At 40.7% G+C, this 9,159-nt stretch overlaps 1 non-coding gene across 1 annotated transcript; it reads right to left on the reverse strand.

Annotated features, from left to right (window-relative positions):
- Positions 1 to 1,084: 1,084 nt before the first annotated feature.
- Positions 1,085 to 1,190, reverse strand: LOC132046115 (small nucleolar RNA R71). Its single transcript, XR_009412598.1, has one exon. It is a non-coding gene; the product is annotated as a small nucleolar RNA R71 (small nucleolar RNA).
- Between the last annotated feature and the right edge of the window lie 7,969 nt (positions 1,191 to 9,159).

A 9,159-nucleotide genomic window follows, 5' to 3' on the forward strand; every position in this document is an offset into this window, starting at 1 on the left:
ATAAACCATGATTTATATGGGAGAATAATTAGGGTTGGTAAGAATAAACAACAAGGACTCAAAGCTTTAAACTTTGTTTAATAAATTCACTTAGGAATAAGAAGAATTTACTTGGCATGATTAATCGCTCTTCATAGTTACTTTCTTATATTTGGGAAAATCATAGAAAGAAATAATCTTTATTTATTGGGAAATAGTAGAGATTCATATAGAGATTAAGTGCATTCATACAATGATCCATTAGAAGTATATCAAGATCAATACCCATGATCATACACCTTATCTAAAGGGGACACAACCTTAGTTTCTTTTACCGTGAATTCACAACCAAAGCAATAGTTAGCAATTAGTTACTAAAAACCCAACTTTTACCAAAATCATCGGATTAAGACATTAGACTTAAACATAGCATTCTACGAATTTAGTACCCTTTTCCCTGTGGGATTCGACCTCAACCTTGTTGGGTTACTATATTTGACAACGTCCGCGTTATACCATTAATAGGTGTAATTTGAGCGTATCAAATTTTGGCGCCGTTGCCGGGAATACGGTTTTGAAATTACTAAATAATGTTTGCTTTATTGAAGTCTTTTGCTTATTCCATCACACCTTGTTTGCTACTCTGTGTAAACCAGGTGAACATGAATCAGAATCGACAAAATCAACATCTTTGATAACCAGGCGAATCGGTTGAACAATCGGGCGAATGATTCAGATGATGAGAATGTTTTCGCTGAGCTTATTCCAGAGGAGGATTATGCATCTGCTATTGTTCAGTCTCGAGTTGGAGCTGCTTCTGTGAAAATTGATTCCTCTCTATATCAGTTATTGAAGCTTGAGGGATACTTTTGGAACTCTACCGAGAATGACCCTCAACGTCATTTGCAGAATTTTGTGGATGTGTGTGCTAATCATATCCAGAACAACGTTCCATAAGATGCTATTCGGTTGAGGTTATTTAAATATTCCTTGGCTGGAGAGGCAAGAACATGGTTCGAGAAGCTGCCCAAAAATTTGATTACTTCATGGGTAGAGATGGTAGCTGCGTTTCTCACGAAATGGTACCCCCCTAGCAAGAAGGCTGAAATTCGGGACAAGATCTATGAATTTAAGTAACGACTGGGGGAACAATTATATGAAGCATGGGAGAGATTCAAGGATTATTTGCAAAAGAGCCCAAATCATGGTTTTTCAGATAACATATTAATGGAGAAGTTCTATCGAGGGTTAGATCCAGTGTTCGCAGTCAGTTGCAAATAATGCAGCTGATGGTTGTTTCATGAACAAATCTTATCGACGGGTGACCATCATACTTAACAAGCTGATGACTCATAATCAGGCTTGGCACTCAAACAATGCTGATGTGGTACCGTTTGGTAGTGCTATGATCCAGAATATAGTGAAGGAGAATCAAGATACCCAGCAAACTTTGGCAGAACTTGCAACGAATATCTCCTTGCTGACGAAGAAGTTCGATGAATCCCAGATCAAGAAGGTAAATGTTTGTGAGGAAGAGGCAGTTTTACCAAAAGGAATGTACCATGCTCAAGATGGTCCGTTCCACGAAGGGCCCCCTATGCAGATTGAAGATGCTAATTATGTAAATAACTCTCAAGGGGGTTACCAAAGACAGAACTACCAAGGTGGTTATCAGAGTCAGAATCAGTGGAGACCTCAGCAAGGTCAGGGTGCTTATAACAACTCTGGGAACTACAACAATAATTATGGTGGTGCGAACCAAGGGAGCTACAACAGCAGCAACAACTTTGGGAACAAGAGTTCCAATCCTTATATACCACCGAAAGGGCAGTCAACAGAGCAAGGTAGTTCGAGGGTTGAATCAATGCTTGAGAAGATTCTTGCAAATCAGTCTAAGTCTGAGAGGACTTTATCTGGGCTGACAGAGACAGTGGGTTCCCATACAGCGGCTATTCAGAAGCTCGAGTCACAGATGAGGGATATTTCTAGAGAGCAGCACCCTCCTAAAAAGGGAGGACTTCCGAGTGATACTATTCCAAATCCAAAGAATGGGGAGGCGGTGTAGACCGTGTGTTTGCCATCACTACTAGGAGTGGTAAAATAATCCACATTGTGGGCTGAAAAGAAGGTGATTGATCTTGAGCCGATAGATGAAGAGGATGAGGTGCAGTCTGAAGCACCCATTATTGTTGATGAGAATGCTACTGACAAGAAGGTTGCTGATATTCCGGAGATTGCGAAGGCAGCTGAGAACACAAGCAAGCAGCCTGTGAAAGGGGCTCTCCGCCCTTTGACTCAACTTTTCAAATCTACACCACCCTTTCCTCAGAGGTTGGTAAAGAAGAAGGAAGATGCTAAGTTCGAGAAGTTTTATGAGCAGCTGAAGCAGTTATCTCTAAATTTCCCCTTCTTGGATGCTGTTAAGGAGATGCCCGGTTTTGCTAAATATTTGAAGGACTTGCTGACCAAGAAGAAAATGGTTCAACATGAAACCTGTTATATCCGGCATTTTTGCGTATTCGAAAATTTGGAAGTGACCTTGACTTATAAGGAATAAGGTTATGTTTGGACTTTTCTTAGTATGTGTATGTCGGTTATGGAAGTTTGAATGTGGAAACACTGGGGAAGGCCTAAGGGCAAAATCGGAATTTTGAAAATTTGTGTCGGGAATTACAAAAATGTGATTCGTAAGTTATTGGGCTCAAAAAAAAAAGAAAAAAAATTGAGGCCCAAAGTTTGAGGGGTGGCCGGCCATGGTTTGGCCCAAACCCATGAAGCTTAGTCATGTGATTAGTCACATGACTAATTAGTATAAGAGAAGGAATAAGGAGCTAATATGTAGAAGTTTCAAGAAAAATCAAAACAAATCAAAAAAAAAAAAAGAAAAGGCCATTCGGCCGTGAGAGGAGAAGAGAAAAAAAGAAAGAAAGAAAAAAATTTCTAGCCTTCAATCTTGGTTCAAAAATTTTGATTTTTCTATATTCCTACTAAGCTCAAGGTGCTCTTCAAAGTGATATAAATATCTTGGCAAGAAAGTGATTTTGGTGGCAAGTGGAGGAATTAAGAAAAGGTAAGGTTTCATGTTCCTTTTATGTTGTAGAAGATTTATGGATGTTAGAGTGAATGGAATTGAATGGCCGTGCGGTGTGTGTGCATGGCCGTGCGGTGTATGTGCATGTGCATGTGTGGCCGTGAGTGCCCTATGTGGAGAAGAGTCTATTGAATTTGTTTAGTATGTTAATTATGTTGTTATGGCATTATGAAGTAAATAGAAGGTTAATGGTTCTTGCTATTGTGGAAAAAAAAATTGTTGTAAGGTTGTGGTAGGAAATTATGCAATTTTATTGAAGTTTATGGAAATATGGAGATAGAAGTGGTAAGACACAAATTATGATCGTTGTTAATGAAGTTGGAAGACAAAAATGTGTTATGGAAATTTATGTTGAAAATTGGAAGTTTTGGATGGATTATGGTTTGATAGAGATTTTGTATATTTTGTAGAATAATGAGAAATGTGTTCGAATTGTATTTGAATGGTCTTGAATTAGTAGATAAATATGAAAATGTTAGTATTGGATTGAAAGTGTGAAATTAGAATGGAAGTTAATGCATTATGTAGAAAGAAAGACTATTTGTGTTAATATGTGTTTTGTAGCGATTATTGGTGTTGTTGATGCTTGTTGATGTTGTTGTTGGGTTGGTTGTTGTCGTTTAAGCCGAGTTTAATGCTCGGGGATGTTGGATTTATAGGGGAGATGCTGCCCAAATTCTTGTAGACAAGTAAGGGCTAAAAATAAGCACCCTAGATGCATATGATTTACATTTGGTGACTTTGACCATTTGCAGATTCTGGACGAAACGGGATTTGAGTTTAAGCAAGCATAAGACGTCCGTAAGGTATGTAAAGCCGACCTTTTCTTCACTTGGCATGTCCTAGACTTACTAGGTTGAGAACGGAACGACGGGACTAATTTTGCTCCTGGAAATCCGTGTTTGACTTTGGGTACTATTCATTAAGCCGCGATTGAACTATATACACACACACATATTTGGTTAAAAGAATGCCTAACCTTCGTAGCTTCCACAAATGAATCCAAATCACTTCGAAACTTCCCTAGATAACGTTATGGAGCCTAATGTTTGTAATGTATGTTCTCCGCCTCGACTTGACCCGAGGTGGGCCCGCAAGTCCCGAGACTCTCTCTTATTTGGTCCGTTTGTCTCATATTCGTATGATATGAAAAAAGAAACGTTTGACTATGACTCTAGGGTCCGTTTGAAATGTCCTATAAGGTTATCTAAACGTCCTTCACTGTGTATGATACTAAATCTTCCGAGAATCATCTACGATGTATTTCTTCGAAAAAAATGGGTTACATAAAAGTCCGCGACTTTCGTATATTATTTCCGATTGACTCGATACTTATCTTGAGCCCTCTGATACTAATGCATATGTATATAAAATTATGTGTCGAGTCCTGGAGTTTACTTTTATTATGCATATGGTTTCTGCACTACTCTGTTCGTGCCAATGGTTATTACTTCGTTCGCCGGTGCCCGGGCCGGTTTTGTGATCGTGCGCTTTGTGACACATTCGGCAGTATGATGTGTTACGGTTTCTGAGACCTCGCCATAGGGCCGGTTACCGTTTATGGTGTTATGATGTGATATGGCATCGATATATTCGATGATTTGATGTGTGTGATGTTATGATGTGTTCGGAGATGTACGGAGATTTGAAAACTTCGGAGTATGATGTGTTGTGGCACCGGCGTCGGGGGGTGACCACGTTCTGAGCCTTATGCATGATTTTTATTTGCATTACGTACATTTGCATTCCGCACGGGTTTGATGTTACTCTCCGTATTTGTTAAATCTTGTCTCCGGTCATGGTTTGGATTCTTGTACCCTCTCGCTTACATACTCGGTACTTTCTTTCGTCGACCCCCTTTTTTTGTTCTTCGGGGTCGCGTTTCATGCCCGCGGTACGGACGCTCGGTTGGGGCGATCCACCGGTTTAGGCTACCCGGTCACTACTTTGGAGTGCTCCCCTTGATCGAGCCCATATTTTGGTATATGTCTTTTGCTATGTATATTACGTACATGTGTATTTGTTCGGGTACGGCGGGGCCTCGTCCCGTCATATGTTCGTATGTTCGTACGTTTGTAAAAGGCTTTGTAGTCATATTTGTGGGTCATGGGTCCGGTTTGTTCGTATGTGATTACGTTTTGCGCCCTTAAGCGGCCCCCGCATGTTACTATGGCCTATATGGCCCACATGTTTGTATGTATGCGTATGTCCGGGCGATCCGCATTCCGCCCGGCTTTGATTTTGATATGATGAGTTTGCACGGGCGACCGCTTAGGGTAGCATTCGTTTCGATATTTGTGTGAGGTCCGCTATTTGCCATCGGTACGAATAATGTACATTGAGTACGGATACGTCCTAATATGACAATTTGGTTCGTAAGTTTGCTTGGGTGCCTAAGTAGGGCACCAGTCACGGCCCACGGGGCTGGGTCGTGACAAAACCGTAAGTTTGACTCACACTGTGAGTTCCATCATCTTAACTACTACCGTTCAGAAGAAGGGAGATCCTGGGGCATTCACCATTTCTTGTTCTGTTGGGCACCATGATTTTGCTCGCGCTTTGTGTGATAATAGGGCGAGTATTAATTTGATGCCCTTTGCTATATTCAAACAATCAGGTTTGGGGATGCTAAGGCCGACGACTATGAGGTTACAAATGGCTGATAGGTCTATCAAAAGACATGTTGGGGTGGTTGATGAGGTACTTGTGCGGGTTGGTGATTTTATGTTGCCCGCTGATTTTGTGATTCTTGTTGTCTTGTTGATCGGGACATTCCTATTATTCGGGGAGACCTTTCCTTGCTACGGGGAGAGCTGCGATAGATTCGGAGAAAAATGAAATCAAGTTCCGAGTCAACGATGAAGAAGTGACTTTCGAGCCAGACAAAGGGATGAAGTTACCAAGTGCTTACGAAAGCATTTCGGTAATTGATTCGATTGACGTTATTGATGAAGCGATGGAGTTCAAGATGGAAGAAGAAAGTTTGGGTGAAGCTCTGTTTGGTATTCTTGCTAATTGTGATGCGAAGACATGGAAGGTTATGTGAGAGAAGAATTCACTTGTTGGGTTGGGATCATATTCTTACCAACCAAAGAAGCTGAATCTTGATCTGGAAAATAGAACATCTCCTCCAGCAAAGCCTTCGATCATTGAGCCACCCAAATTGGAGCTTAAACAGCTTCCCTCACATCTGAAGTATGAGTTCCTTGGTCCGAACAATACATTGCCAGTGATTGTGTCAGCTGCGGCGAGGAGCGATTTTACGATTTTGGAGGTGTTGAGGGAGTATAGGCGTGCTATTGGTTGGACCATAGCAGACATTCGGGGTATTCCATCTGGGATCTGTGAGCACAAAATTTAGTTGGAGGAAGGTAGCAAACCGAGTGTAGAGCATCAGAGGCGGCTGAACGAAAATATGCAAGAGGTAGTCAAGAAGGAGATCATCAAATGGTTGGATGCTGGAGTGGTTTACCCAATTGCTGATAGTAAATGGGTGAGCCCAGTCCAATGTGTTCCTAAAAGGCGGCATCAACGTGGTCTTTGAATGCAAAGAATGAGTTGATCCCAACTAGAACCGTGGCCGGATAGAGAGTTTGCATGGATTATCGCAAGCTCAACACAGCCACATGCAAGGACCATTTCCCCATGCCTTTTATTGATCAAATGCTTGATAGGCTAGTGGGGCGTTCCTACTATTGTTTCCTTGATGGTAATTCAGGCTATAATCAGATCAATATTGCCTTGGAAGATCAGGAGAAGACTACTTTTACATGTCCTTATGGGACATTTGCATTTAGCCGGATGTCGTTTGGGTTGTGTAATGCACCAGCCACTTTTCAGAGGTGCATGATGTCAATTTTCTCTGATATGGTGGAGGATTACTTAGAGGTGTTCATGGATGATTTCTCAGTAGTAGGGGATTCATTTGAAGAGTGTCTTGGCCATCTGGGTCAAGTACTGAAAAGGTGTGAGAAGACCAATCTCGTTCTAAATTGGGAGAAGTGCCATTTTATGATAAAGGCAAGGATCGTCCTTGGTCACAAAATCTCTGAAAAGGGAATTGAGGTAGATCAAGCGCAAATTGATGTGATTGCAAAACTTCCACCACCTATCTCAGTCAAAGGTGTTCGAAGTTTCTTGGGGCATTTGGGTTCTGGAGGCGCTTCATCAAAGATTTCTTCAAGATTGCTAACCAATGTGCAAGCTTCTTGAAAAAGAGCGAAGTTTGCATTTGATGATAAATGTCGAAAGGCGTTTGATGAGTTGAAAGAGCGTCTTACTCTTTGCTCCCATTATTGTGCTCCGTCGGTCCTTGCCATTTGAACTAATGTGTGATGCTAGTGGTTTTCCAATAGGTGCGTGCTTGGGCGAGGGCATAATAAAATTATGCGCCGATCTATTATGCAAGCGGAGAACCGAATGCGCGGATGAATTACACAGTGACGGAGCAAGAGTTGCTTGCCATTGTGTTTGCTTTTGAGAAGTTTCGGGCCTACTTGTTAGGGTCCAAAGTCATGGTTTGATCATGCAGCCTTGAGATATCTCATGGCAAAGAAGGAAGCAAAGCCGCGACTGATCAGATGTGTTATATCCCGTATTTTGAACAACGGGACAATATGAGTAAATGATGATAAGTTAGGGAAAGACCATTCCGGGACATGAAGTCGGGATTTTTAACCACAATTTTGTTCTAAGAGCATAAGTGATGAATGACTTTCTTGGCATGGAATTTCTTAAGTAAACATTTGGGGCCAAAAATGAAATAAGAAAAATTCAAAAATCATTGAAATGGAGGGTCAAAGTGGCCGGCCAAGTAAGTTGTGGGCCAAGGCCACATGACATTTTTATTTTATATAGCTAAGTTAGAAGATGACTAAGTCATCTTCCTCTTCATTTCTCATTCTAGAAAAATCAAGAAAGTAAAGAGGAGAGAAGGAGAAGCTCACGGCTACAAGGAGGAAAAATCAAGACCAAGAAACTTGCATTAAAAAAAATTGGTTCCCTTTGCAAAACAACTAATTCAAAGGTGCTCGTTAACGTGGAATCGTTGTTTGGACCAACAAGTCACTCGTTTTCCCTCTTGGAAGACTTGAGCTAACGTGGGGAGTGAAGGAAAAAAAAGGTAAGAATTACTTCTCTTTCTTGTGTTGTGAATGGTGTGGACATGTTATAGTATGTAAATATGAATGAATTCATGGAAAATTGAGGTGTTGGAGTTGAACCGTGCACATTGAGTGTGCATGGCTCATGGCCGTGTATAGTTAATGCCATGTTGGAATGATAGTTTAGATTCTATGTAACATGTTTGGTTGTTGTTGTGGTGTGTTGAAATGCATGGGAATCATCCATATATGTGTGTTGGGACATGGCCGAATATAGGTCAATTTTGGTGCCAAGAAATGAATTGAGTTCCCTTAGTGTTTTAGTTGTGTTGTTGTGAATTCTAAATTGATGATGAGCTTTTAAATGACTTATGTTGATGATTGGAATCGTGTGGACTGATTTGAAAGTCATTGTGATCTTTGTGTACATTTTTACATTTATGTAATTGACATTATAAAGGGTGGATAGTTAGTGTAATTTATGAATTTGGAGGAAAGGAAGGCAAGCCATGTTGCTCTCGGGTTTGGGCTGCATTTCGGGTGAATTGGGACTTTAGTTGGGTTGTTTGAAGTATTGTGTAAATTAGTTAAAGTGTTCTTAAACATTATTCGTATGGTTTTGGAGTAATGCTCGAATGTGTAAACGTCGATCTTGATTGAAATGTAAGTAGTTGAGGTAGTATATTGGAATGTTGAGAAAGTTGTGGAAATTATGTAAAGAGAGTTATTAGTGCTAAAATGTATTTTGAATTGAATATTGGCAATGTAGTTTGGTTGTTGGCTTGGTTGTTGTTGAATTTGGCCGAGTGTAAATCTCGGGGTTGGTGTATTCTGGGGGAAAATGCGCGAAATTTCGTTAGAATTTAATGTTCGCTTGAAAATTGAATGTCTAAAAGTTTGTGGCTAATGTTAGCATATTTGGTGTTATGTAGATTTTGGAGCATCCGAGTTGAGCCTTGACTTAGGCATTTGCGAGCGGACAAGGTA

Source organism: Lycium ferocissimum, unplaced genomic scaffold (genome assembly GCF_029784015.1).
Source record: "Lycium ferocissimum isolate CSIRO_LF1 unplaced genomic scaffold, AGI_CSIRO_Lferr_CH_V1 ctg9499, whole genome shotgun sequence".
In the NCBI taxonomy this organism is placed as follows: Eukaryota; Viridiplantae; Streptophyta; class Magnoliopsida; order Solanales; family Solanaceae; genus Lycium; species Lycium ferocissimum.